The sequence below is a fragment of the Pleurodeles waltl genome, chromosome 1_2, assembly GCF_031143425.1.
Source record: "Pleurodeles waltl isolate 20211129_DDA chromosome 1_2, aPleWal1.hap1.20221129, whole genome shotgun sequence".
NCBI classification, from domain to species: Eukaryota; Metazoa; Chordata; class Amphibia; order Caudata; family Salamandridae; genus Pleurodeles; species Pleurodeles waltl.
In genome coordinates, this window is record NC_090437.1 from 355256153 (window position 1) to 355268736 (window position 12584).

Here is a 12584-nt window from a genome sequence, read left to right on the forward strand (position 1 = left end):
GTGGTTATTCATGACTGAAAGGTCGTAGTGCGTGACAATTAGTGACTCCATTGATTATTGATTACTAATGACTGTTGATTATTGTGTATCGATTATTGATGATGTACTGGAGCTATGGTAAGAACTTCTTAATTGCGAGTCAAAAGCTTCATCTACCTATTTGCGACCCCTTTGAAGTTTACATATAAAGGTCTGATGTGCTAACAGATATAATGAGAGGAACTGTGGGAGGAGATGCATTGTGTTTACCTTGCCGTCCTCCCTTGATAGTGTGTTCTTACAAATAGTGGCAACGACTTCCAACACACTTTCGGACCTATGTTGTGTATTTTGGCAGCCTGTTGATAATACGGACTGGCCTGGACACACTTGAACAGCAAGCACTTTTATTATAATTAGGGAGTGGCGGCCTCACGTATGGTTCCTCATTAATTTATTTTACAGAACAAATTTTGTTAAGTATAGTTGTTTTAGGATACCCTCACCTTTTACTGTTCAACTGTCACTACCAACGGCATTGCTGACACGCAGATGCCACTGCATAATGAAATCTTTCCTAACTAACGAGAAGGAAAGTTTCAATTCTGTTAAGGACACGGAGGCGAGCAATATGCATTACTTTCTTCACTTTATTTCAACAGCATATTCAAAGGGAAAAACGTAATAAAGTCAAAAAACACATAAAGACTACAAGTCCCATGAGTCCAAGGATGTCACTGTCTGTAGGAAGTTGGCTCTGTATGTACTATTTAAAAGTAAGAAATAGCATGCACAGAGTCCAAGGGTTCCCCTTAGAGGTAAGATAGTGGCAAAAAGAGATAATTCTAATGTTCTATTTTGTGGTAGTGTGGTCGAGCAGTAGGCTTATCAGAGGGTAGTGTTAAGCATTTGTTGTACACACACAGGCAATAAATGAGGAACACACACTCAGAGACAATTCCAGGCCAATAGGTTTTTGTATAGAAAAATATATTTTCTTAGTTTATTTTAAGAACCACAGGTTCAGGATTTACAAACAATACTTTAAATGAAAGGTACTTCACTTAGAAACTTTAGGAACTTTGAATTAGCAAAATAGCATATACAGTTTACACACAAATGACATATAGCTATTTGAAAACTAGACAGTGCAATTTTCAACAGTTCCTGGGGGAGGTAAGTGTTTGTTAGTTTTTGCAGGTAAGTAAACCACCTACGGGGTTCAAAGTTGGGTCCAAGGTAGCCCACTGTTGGGGGTTCAGGGCAACCCCAAAGTTACCACACTAGCAGCTCAGGGCTGGTCAGGTGCAGAGGTTAAAGTGGTGCCCAAAACGCATAGGCTTCAATGGAGAAGGGGGTGCCCCGGTTCCAGTCTGCCAGCAGGTAAGTACCCGCGTCTTCGGAGGGCAGACCAGGGGGGTTTAGTAGGGCACTGGGGGGGACACAAGTCAGCACAAAAAGTACACCCTCAGCGGCACGGGGCGGCCGGGGGCAGTGTGCAAACAAGCGTTGGGTTCGCAATAGGTTTCAATGGGAGACCAAGGGGTCTCTTCAGCGATGCAGGCCGGCAAGGGGGGGCTCCTCGGGGTAGCCACCACCTGGGCAAGGGAGAGGGCCACCTGGGGGGTCGCTCCTGCACTGGAGGTTGGATCCTTCAGGTCCTGGGGGCTGCGGGTGCAGTGTCTTTACCAGGTGTTGGGTCTTTGAAGCAGGCAGTCGGGGTCAGGGGGAGCCTCGGGATTCCCTCTGCAGGCGTCGCTGTGGGGGTTCAGGGGGGTCAACTCTGGCTACTCACGGTCTCGTAGTCGCTGGGGAGTCCTCCCTGTGGTGTTTGTTCTCCACAAGTCGAGCCGGGGACGTCGGGTGCAGAGTGCAAAGTCTCTCGCTTCCGGCGGGAAACGTGTGTTGTTTCAAAGTTGCTTCTTTGTTGCAAAGTTACAGTCTTTGTGGAACAGAGCCGCTGTCCTCGGGAGTTCTTGGTCCTTCTAGATGCAGGGTAGTCCTCTGAGGCTTCAGAGGTTGCTGGACCCTGGGAACGCGTCGCTGGAGCAGTGTCTTTAGAAGTGGGGAGACAAGCCGGTTGAGCTTGGGCCAAAGCAGTTGGTGTCTCCGTCTTCCCTGCAGGTTTTCAGTTCAGCAGTCCTCTTCTTCTTAGGTTGCAGGAATCTGAGTTCCTAGGTTCTTGGGGCCCCTAAATACTCGATTTAGGGGTGTGTTTAGGTCTGGGGGTCAGTAGCCAATGGCTACTAGCCCTGAGGGTGGCTACACCCTCTTTGTGCCTCCTCCCTGAGGGGAGGGGGGCACATTCCTATCCCTATTGGGGGGATCCTCCATCTACAAGATGTAGGATTTCTAAAAGTCAGAGTCACCTCAGCTCAGGACGCCTTAGGGGCTGTCCTGACTGGCTAGTGACTCCTCCTTGTTTTTCTCATTATCTCCTCTGGCCTTGCAGCCAAAAGTGGGGCCGTGGCCGGAGGGGGCGGGCAACTCCACTAGCTGGAGTGCCCTGGGGTGCTGTAACAAAGGGGGTGAGCCTTTGAGGCTCACCGCCAGGTGTTACAGTTCCTGCAGGGGGAGGTGATAAGCATCTCCACCCAGTACAGGCTTTGTTACTAGCCACAGAGTGACAAAGGCACTCTCCCCATGTGGCCAGCAACATGTCTGGAGTGTGGCAGGTTGCTAAAACCAGTCAGCCTACACGGGTAGTTGGTTAAGGTTTCAGGGGGCACCTCTAAGGTGTCCTCTGGGGTGTATGTTACAATAAAATGTACACTGGCATCAGTGTGTATTTATTGTGCTGAGAAGTTTGAAACCAAACTTCACAGTTTTCAGTGTAGCCATTATGGTGCTGTGGAGTTCGTGCATGACAGACTCCCAGACCATATACTCTTATGGCTACCCTGCACTTTAAATGTCTAAGGTTTTGCTTAGACACTGTCGGGGCATAGTGCTCATGCACTTATGCCCTCACCTATGGTATAGTGCACCCTGCCTTAGAGCTGTAAGGCCTGCTAGAGGGGTGACTTATCTATACCTATAGGCAGTGTGAGGTTGGCATGGCACCCTGAGGGGAGTGCCATGTTGACTTAGTCTTTTTATCCCCACCAGCACACACAAGCTGGCAAGCAGTGTGTCTGTGCTAAGTAAGGGGTCCCCAGGGTCATGATGACATGCTGCAGCCCTTAGAGACCTTCCCTGGCATCAGGGCCCTTGGTACCAGAGGTACCAGTTACAAGGGACTTACCTGGATGCCAGGGTGTGCCAATTGTGGAAACAAAAGTACAGGTTAGGGAAAGAACACTGGTGCTGGGGCCTGATTAGCAGGCCTCAGCACACTTTCAAATCATAACTTAGCATCAGCAAAGGCAAAAAGTCAGGGGGTAACCGTGCCAAGGAGGCATTTCCTTACACCGTCCAATCACAGTACAGTACAGTATATAAATATGAATGACGTCCCTTCCTGTTCCTCTTCTTCACTGGAGGAAGTTAAAGGTGGAAGTAGGTTAATCCAATCCTTGAGTATTGCCTGCGTAAGTGAAACAATTATAAACATGTTATCTGATTCTTCATGACAACGATAGGTGTCAGAGAAAAAACATAAAATTGTAGGCAAGAGAATTGAAACTTTCCTTCTCGTTAACTAGGAAATTTGTCATTCTATGTCAGGACAGGAGGCGAGGATTATGCATGTTTAAAGCTTACTGACAACTAGAGATGCAGGTTCTATGATAGGTTTAAAATTGAACGTTTTAAAAGTGGAGTCGGAAGACCAATCCGCTGCATTCATAATATCTTCGAGCCTACCACCTACCTGAATGGCTTTAGAAGCCATTGCACCTCTGGTGGAGTGAGCTCTGAATCTACGTATGTCAATACCTGACTCAGCCATGATCCATCTAATCCATCTAGCAATAGTAGGAGACGAGACCGCTTTAAAGGGTTTCTGCAAGGCAATATGAAGTTGATTCTCACCTGCAGGTCTGACATCTAAAGTAATGTCCTCATATGCTTTAATACAATTTACTACACATAATCGGTGATGGTCGGGAAAAGCGGGATAAAAAAACACTCTGATATTGGTTTTGGTTCTTCTGGAAACAGCAAAAAGTTACACCCTCTGGGGTAAAAGTTCTAGCTGAGAGATCTAGGGCTCTAACATCCGATCTCTTTTACAAGAAATAAGACAGAGAAGGATCCCTAATTTAGCCAAAATTTGGTTATGGGATAGAAGATGATTGTCATGCCAATGGAAGAGGAAATTTAAGATAACATTCACATCCCATAGACCTGAATATCTGGGTTCAGGGGGTTTAGAAAGGCGAATGTCCTTCATAAGTTTACACAGCCATGGATGTTCACCCACTGGTTTATTGTTAATGGCGACATGTCCTGCTGAAATAGCTGACCTAAAGGTATTAATGGTATGATAAGCGAGGACAGAGTGGGCAAGTTCTTCCAAGAAATTTAAGATATACGTAAGTTGTGCCCCAAAGGGATCAATAGATTTCGCCATACACCACCGATTCCATCTGTTCCATGCCAGTCTGTATGTTTTGGTGGTACTAGAGGACCAGGCCTGTTGGATGAAGTAATTAGCTTCCTTAGAAAGGAGTCTGTTCTTCCAGTGTCCCCGGAAATCCTCCATGCCATGAGGAGAAGATGGCCCTGGAGAACCAACGGGTGAGAATATCCCTGGTGATTGATAAGGATTGAAGGGAATGACGGTAAGCAAATTGGAAAATCCCAGGACAGCTCCATGAGGGTCAGGAACCAGGCCTGGGATTTCCAAATCGGAGTCACCAGAATTAAGGACGCAATTTGACATCTTACCTAAGCTGCTACTCTGGGAATCATTATGAAGGGGGGAAAGGCATAGGGAAGGCTCTTTGACTAATCTTGGAGGAAAGCATCTATTGCTACTACTCCCGGATATGGTCTCCAGCTGACGTATTTCGTTAGTTGGTGATTGAGATGGGATGCAAAGAGATCCAGATCGCAAGGACCAAATCTGTCCATCAGGGCTTGAAAAATCAGTGGATTTAACTTCCAATCGGTGCTGTCCTTGAAGTTTCTGGAGTTCCAATCCGCTACTATGTTGTTGGTCCCCGGCAGATATTCCACCACTACCGAGATCTGTTTTTGAAGGCAGTAATGCCAGAAATCCTTCGCTATGTCAGAGAGAGCCTTGGAACGAGTGCCCCCCAGGCGATTTATATACTGGGCAGCGGATATGTTGTCCATCCTCAGAAGAATGGAACAGCACACTTTGTCCCTTCTGAGGGACTTGATTGCAAAAGATCCCGCTAGGAGTTCGAGACAATTGATATGAAGGGAGGGAGAGTTCCTCCTGTGACCACCTGCCTCCCATGGAGACTGTCCCACATCTGGATCCCCATCCCAGACGACTGGTGTCCGATTCTATAGTTATGTCTGGGGCTGTGCCAAAAATCGCCGTGCCATTCCATGCTTCCATGTGGGCTATCCACCATTGGAGTACTGTTCTGGCCTCTGTAAATAAAGAAATAATCTCTGAATAAGTAAGACCTTTTCTGAGATGGGATGCTTTTAAACTCTGCAATGCACGGTAGTGAAGAGGACCGGGAAAGATGGCTTGAATTGAGGGGGAGAGGAGACCCACAATCCTGGCCAACTGACGAAGTGAAATCCTGTCCCTTCTGAGGACCTTGCGGAGTTCTTTCTGAATCTTGGAAAGCTTTGATAAAGGAAGACTGAGAGACGCTGCAACAGAGTTGATAAGAAAACCTAGAAATACTATTTTCTGAGTTGGAATTAACTCTGATTTGGATTCGTTGATTACAAACCCCAGATTGTGAAGAAGAACAATAGTTATGCTCAGATTGGATTTGAGCTGGGATAGGGACTGATCCATCATAAGAATATCATCCAGGTAAATTATCATTCTTATTCCCCTGGTATGAAGAAATTCTACAACCGGCTTCATAAGTTTGGTGAAACACCAAGGGGCTGAGGAGAGCCCGAAAGGGAGAGTTTGGAATTCGTAAATCTAATCTCTCCATGAGAATTGAAGAAATCTCCAATGAGGGGAATAAATGGGGACAGAAAGGTAAGAATCCTTGAGATCCAGTCTGATCATCCAATCGTTTGGAAGCAGGATGTCTCTAAATAGATGAATGCCTTCCATTTTGAAGTGTTGATACACTAGCCACTCGTAGAAATCTCTCAAATTTATTACTGGACGAAAGCCCTTTTATTTTTTCGTTACCAGAAAAATGTTGCTTAAAAATCCTTTTGGATGAAGAAACGATCTGCAAATGGCTTTTTTGGATAGGAGATCCTGAACTTCCAGATCTATGAGGTTCATCTCGTGAGATGGGAAAACTAAAGGTCTGGGGCACGACTGCTGAATTGCAGTGCCGTAGAACTCTATATGAAAACCTCGAACAGTGTGAAGGACCCAAGGATCCCTTGTAATCGTGTTCCAATTGTGAGCAAATCTGCGAAGCCGTCCCAACTCTAGAGATAAAGAAGGGATAATACTTACCAGAAGCTTCTCCTGGTGCATTAGCTCCTCCCCTGATGCGATTGCCTTTGGGTTTGCCAGAACCTCTGGAAGGGTAGAATGTCTCGGCGACCGTCATTCCAGCCGTTGTTTCTCTTTGGGTATCCTCTAGAGGGGCCTTGGTGGTAAAGGCTGCCGGAGGAGTGACCCCTTTCTCTTCCGGCCCCAGCAAAAACCTTAGCAGGAAAGATCTTTTTGATGGAAGTTTGAGCTTTGTCTAAAGCTGAAAAGGTTGCAACAAATTTACCCAACTCCTTAACAAAGGGTTCCCCCAAGAGGTTTCCTTGGGCAATAGCTCCTGCCTCGGAAGTGGCTAACTCATCCAAATTGGGATGGATCTTAATAAGTAGGGATCTTCTGCGTTCAGCAGCCAGGGCACAGTTGGCATTACCAAGAAGACAAATCGCTCTCTGAGCCCAACCAGCAACAATCTCAACTGAGAGAGGGGTACCAGAATGTTTAGCTTGCTCCGCTAGCTGGATAATCTGCGTAAGCGGTCCCACTACATCTAGGAGTTTGTACTGACAGCTACTCCAAGATCTGTCAATACCCTTCTTAGGGTCCTTCATGTATTTGCCAAAAAAGGTGCACAGTTTAGGGTCAATAATGGGAGTGAGAGCCACTTTGCCGGGTGGAGAGGGTCTTGGACATTCTGCCCTAAGTTTAGCTCAGACCTCTTTTTCTAAAGGCTGACGAATTTTATCCGCCACATAATCTGCCTCTTTAGTGTCAGGAACCCATTCAGAAGTCCTGGAGTGATAAATATCCGAAGGATTAAACATATCGGATCCTCTTCAGGGGAATCTGGGGAACCAGGGTTAGGACGCCAAGGTCTACCCATTTCCTGGTCCTCATCTGAGGACAGATCATCATAAGAATCACCCTCCCCTCCAAGGGGGAACCCTGATAAAGGGATTAAAGTTTTTGCGACGAAGTCGCTGATTTCTCTGGAGTTATCTTCCTCCCGGAAGGGTACATTTATAAGCATGCACGCACTCTTATGGAAGGTTTCGGTAAGCTTATCAAAACCTTCCAGGTGCCCCGCGTCACGCTTAGAGACCTTTTTACCCCCTGATCTAACCCCACTAGGGCCCGGGGTAGGTTGAACTGATTCAGAAAAAAAAACCGGAATGTTCCTTGTGAGCTTATCAACCTGCTCCCTAAGAGGTGCAAGCGCATTTGAAATAGCAAAAGAGAGCGCTTGGCTCACCTCTGGGGGAAAACGTTGGGGAGGCCAATCTTGTTGTGCATCCTGGAAAGGAGCAGATTCATGACCAGCAGATTGGTCCATTATAAGGGTGAGCGCACCAAACTCAAAAGGAGTATTGAAGAAAAAATTATCAAAATTATCTAATCTCTTATTATTAATATTATTATTTAATTTGAATTCTTTATTTTTCTGTCTTTTTATTTATTATGTATTCTATTTCCTTTTTTAAACTATATTTTTCACAAAATGTAAAAATATATAAACACCCTAAAAGATATAAAAGGGCAGCCCACCCGCAGTTGTTCAATGTTTTGAACAAAAAAAATATATAGGCAGAATATAAAAATAAACTGCCACTAGATGGTGCTATTTGTTTACAAAACTGCTAGGCAGCAATAAGCTGCGAGGGTTGGTTTGAGCGTGAACGCTTGACAGGAATTCAAAGAATTTCCTGTCAGCGATAACGCCGAAACGCGCGTTGCGGTCAGCTGAGGTGCTCTGAGGGAGTTGCCTCAGGCAAACAGTTGACACGCCTGACAGGCCAGGAGAGAGCACGCACACACGTCTCTGCCCGGCTGCGAAAACACAAACAACAACAGCGCTCGGGCCTGAAGCCTACCGCGCAAAATATACATTGTAAGAATAACACTAATGGAAAAATTCCCAATATAAATATATATACGAAAAACTCGACAGTTAAGAAAAGGATAATGTGAGGAGAGTACTTAACTGACGAGAAGTGAAGAAAGAGGAACAGGAAGGGACGTCATTCATATTTATATACAGTACTGTACTGTGATTGGACCGTGACATCCTCTACACCTTGGACTCACGGGACTTGTAGTCTTTATGTGTTTTTTTTACTTTATTACGTTTTTCCCATTGAATATGCTGTTGAAATAAAGTGAAGAAAGTAATGCATAATCCTCGCCTCCTGTCCTGACATAAAATCATGCATTCTAATGTAACAAGCTGTAAGCAGTAGCCTCAGTGACGTGCACCACAGGCACAGTCTTCTCTTCAAGGCCAGGCTGACGTACGCCATCACGCACGTAGCGCTCTGGGGGCCATTTTTTCTTCTTCAATCCTCGCAATCCTTAGCGCTTTCCAGCCTACATTTTCGGTGACAGACACACCTTATAATTTCTTCATCATGCATGTAATGCTGTGGGGGCTATTTTTATTTCTCACTCTGTCACAAGCCGTAGTGCTTTCCAGCCTACAGTTTCGGTGACAGGCACATCTCTTGAATGGAAAAATGGAAAATTGAAATTTAATGCACCATCATTACTGACAGGCACATCTTTCAGCAGTAGTAACCATGTACCTGCATACTCGGTGACAGGCACACCAATCTACTTGAATTGGCATTAGGTTAAGCAAATTGACACTATTTATGCCTGTGCAATCAGTGATGGGCACACCAGTCAATTTCTGAAGGACTCAATTATAACTATACTTATTGATATTATTTATCATTCTGGTTAAGGGCTTTTGATAACCTTCTCAGAAATTGATTTGAAATCTGAATTACACTGCATTATTTGTTTGTGTGCTCATTTGTCGTTCCTTTTACAGCATGGCCTTCTCAGCCACAAGCATTCTTGCCACCAGCTGGAGAACCACCACTGAAGTGGGAGGAATGGCGACAAACACCATTTCCACGTTTGATGACGAAGAAAAAGTATTATCACCTGAAAAGAAAAAGAAAATATTACTGCATTGCTTGGGAGCAGGAGGCCTAAAGGTGTACAATTGCATCAATAAGAAAATTCATTCTGAAGGTCAAGGTGATATGTATACCAATGCCCTAGAAGACTTAGACAATTACTATAAACCCACTGTACAGGTGGTTTGTTTTAAATTCTTCTACAGGAAACAACATCAAGAAGAATCTGTAGAGGATTATGGGCCTGATTCTAACTTTGGAGGACGGTGTTAAACCGTCCCAAAAGCGGCGGATATACCACCTACTGTATTACGAGTTCCATAGGATATAATGGACTCGTAATACGGTAGGTGGTATATCCGCCACTTTTGGGACGGTTTAACACCGTCCTCCAAAGTTAGAATCAGGCCCTATGTGTCTGCTTTAAAACATTTGTCCCTTAGTTGCCGTTTCGGAAAACAAGACAAACTTATTAGGGACCAAATAGTTATACGGGCTTCTAACCCAAATATCCAAGACAATTTGCAATTTGCAACCATTGCAAGATACAATTGACATTGTCAAAAGAGCTGCGTTGAGAGGAAGATGGGCAAAGGCTGTTCTATCTGAAAGTAAAAACAAACTGGAGGACTCAGTAGAAGCCAAAGTAAATGGCACCCAAAAGTTCACTCAAGCTACATTCAAGAAAAAAAACAAAGAGAAAACAGGTGGAGCAGAAGAGTACTGTGGGGAAAAAAAAACCACAAAGGAAATGTTATAGGTGTGGTAGCACCAATCATTTAGCCAATGATAGGAAATGTCCAGAACGCATATAGAAATGTACCAAGTGTGGCATTTCCAGAAAGTATGCCAGGGAAACTCAGGGAGTAAAGTCAAAATAGTTGACCAGGATGTCGTTCTCAGTGTCGAAAATGCACAAATACCTGATATAGACATGACTACTAATGGTAAAAAGAAACCAATATGTGAAATGTCCATTAGAGGAGTAGATATTTAATTAGTAGCTTATTCAGGTTCACAGTCCATTATAGTGAGTAAAGATGTGTGGGGGAGAAATTTGCGTATGTTTTGGGACTAAAGTTAGAACATCCTTATATTTTGCTTAAAGCATTCACTGGTGAGCCCACTGAGATTATTGGTTATAGGAAACTTAAGTTCATGTCCAAAAGCAGAGAAACTATGGGCAAATTGTACATTTCTGCCACAGGTCCCTCGGTACTAGGATGAATGGATCAGGGAAAGTTGGGAAAAACCATGCATCCAAATAGTTCAAAACCTGTACTTATAGCACAACCAGAAAAAAAAATTGGATTTCAAATCTTATAGGAATTCCCTTTAATATTCACAGGTAATATTGGCAAACTTAAGGGGTTCAAACATAGAAGTAAATTAAAAGCGGAAGCAAAACCTTGTATTTATAAAGTTAGGAACATCCCATTTTTGTTGTGGAATGAACTGAGGGTTCACCTGGAGAACCTGTAAAAAGGGGGTGGAGGGGTTAATAGAACAGGTTGAGGTTTCAGAATGGGTACACCCCTTAGTGGTAGCTAATAAAAAATAAATGGCACATTAAGATTATGCATTGACTTACGCGATCTGATTCAAAACATTCTTTTAGACCAATACCCCTTACCAAGAATCAATGAGATATTAGCCCTTACAAAGAATAAAAGTGTTTCTCCACTACTGATCTCACTACAGCCTATCATCAGGCAGCGTTAGACCCCGACAGCAGCATTGTCACCACTTATTTCACCGTTTAGGGGCTATACATTCAAAAGAGTGCCTTTTGGCTTAGCCTTAGCTGTGGCTATGTTCCAAAGATTAATGCATACAATTTTCAAAGGTGTAAAAAACCTATTGATATTCCACAACGATATTTTCTTAATGGGTTGTAGAAGCTGGTCTAGTGTGTGGTAAGCACCTACGGTGTTATCACCCTATACCAGTTCCAGGTATCCCCTAGTAGTGAGGTGTAGTCAGAGTCTAAGACGCTAGACTCTCTAGAGGTAGCTGTGGATGAGCAGACAAGACTTATCTAGGAGATATGCAAAGCTCATGCAGTACCACATAGTCAGTCACACAGCACTTACACACATCAAAGACCACACAGTGTTACAACAATTAAGGTACTTTATTTTAGTGACACACATAATAAAATACTATATAGGCAACACTCTACTAGCAGGTGAGTAAAGACACTATTATATGCACCTTAGTTGTCAGGAATGAGCATAGAAAGTAATGGAAACAGTGCAACAACAATAGGCAATAATGACCATAGGAGGAGCCCAAACCATATACTAAAAAAATGGAATGCGAATGATGGACTCCCACGGAGGTAAGTTTAATCTGTAGAGGGGTTCTGAAGGAACCAGAAACCCCAAATGGTAAGTACCAGAGTCCCCCTCAGCAACCCAGAGAGAAGAGGTAAGTACCTGTTTTTTCCCCAAACCCACAGAGAAACTTTGTGAAAGGACTGTGCAAGACCCAAGCAAGACTGCAAGAAACAGAAGATGGATCCAGACATAAGAGGACCTGCAAATAAAGGGGACCAAGTCCAGTTCCAGTTGGAGAGTCCGTTGGGGCAGAAGCCATTACCCACCCTTTTGGAGGTGCAGGACCGGTCGGCATAGGAGACAAGGAGTCGGCTATGCAGCACAGGAGCAGAGGAAGAGTTCCAGAAGCAATGCAGGCAATGTCCCACATCAGAAGAAGAGTTGCAGTCTGTCAGTGGTGTGGGAAAACCACCAACAAGCAGAGCTGCTGGGGACTAGAAAGGTCAGAGGGAACTCAAACCAAGGAGGGGAGTCCCAGGTATCCCCCAGCAGTCAGGAGAGCAAGACACAATGGATGCAGCCCTCACAGGCAACTCACAGGCAGCAGGGACAGGAGTCGCAGTGAGGCCCACTCAGCACACCTGGAAAGGAATCCCACATCACTGGAGCAGCAGGCAGGAGACCAGGCACTACAGGGAAGAGTGCTAGGGCTACATGGAGCATGGAGATCCTTTGGAAGAATAGTCAACATGCCTTGGTAGCTGCAAGAGACGCAGTGCACAAGGGTACCGTCCTGCAAGGAGAAGCAAAAGACTCACCATCTTCAAAGTTGGATAGGTGGTAGAGGGAACCAAGAGGACCACTCAAGAGCACCACCTGCATTGTAGGATCCCCTCAGAGTTGCAG